We start from the raw sequence: 331 nt of genomic DNA, 5'->3' as shown, positions 1-331 counted from the left end.
TTGTGTGGTTATTGGTCCTGTTGTGATAGTTAGCTCTGTTGTAGTTGTTGGCTCACTTGTTTCAGTTGGCTCTGTTGCTGTTATTGGTCCTTTTGTGATATTTGGCTTTGTTGAGGTTGTTCGTTTTTCTTTGGTTGTTGGTTTTGTTATGGTTGTTGGTTTTGCTGCGGTATTTGGCTTTCTTGTGGTTGTTGGTTCTATCGTAGTTGTTAGCTCTGTTGTGGTAGATGGCTTTGTTGTGGTTGTCTGTACTGTTGTAGTTGTTGGTACAGTTGTAGTTAGTTTTTCTGTGGTTTTGTGGTTTTCTGTGGTTGTTGGCTTTCTTGTGATT

The 331-nt window shown here is 39.9% G+C and overlaps 1 protein-coding gene across 1 annotated transcript in view; it reads right to left on the bottom strand.

Annotated features, from left to right (window-relative positions):
- The window catches only part of LOC128249707 (mucin-2-like), a 94,906-nt gene that overhangs the window by 4,002 nt on the left and 90,573 nt on the right, over positions 1 to 331 (bottom strand). The gene's annotated exons all lie outside the window — the stretch shown is intronic.

This window comes from Octopus bimaculoides, chromosome 17 (assembly GCF_001194135.2).
Source record: "Octopus bimaculoides isolate UCB-OBI-ISO-001 chromosome 17, ASM119413v2, whole genome shotgun sequence".
NCBI classification, from domain to species: Eukaryota; Metazoa; Mollusca; class Cephalopoda; order Octopoda; family Octopodidae; genus Octopus; species Octopus bimaculoides.
The sequence above is the reverse complement of the archived record's forward strand: the minus strand, read 5'-3'. Positions and strand labels throughout refer to the sequence as shown.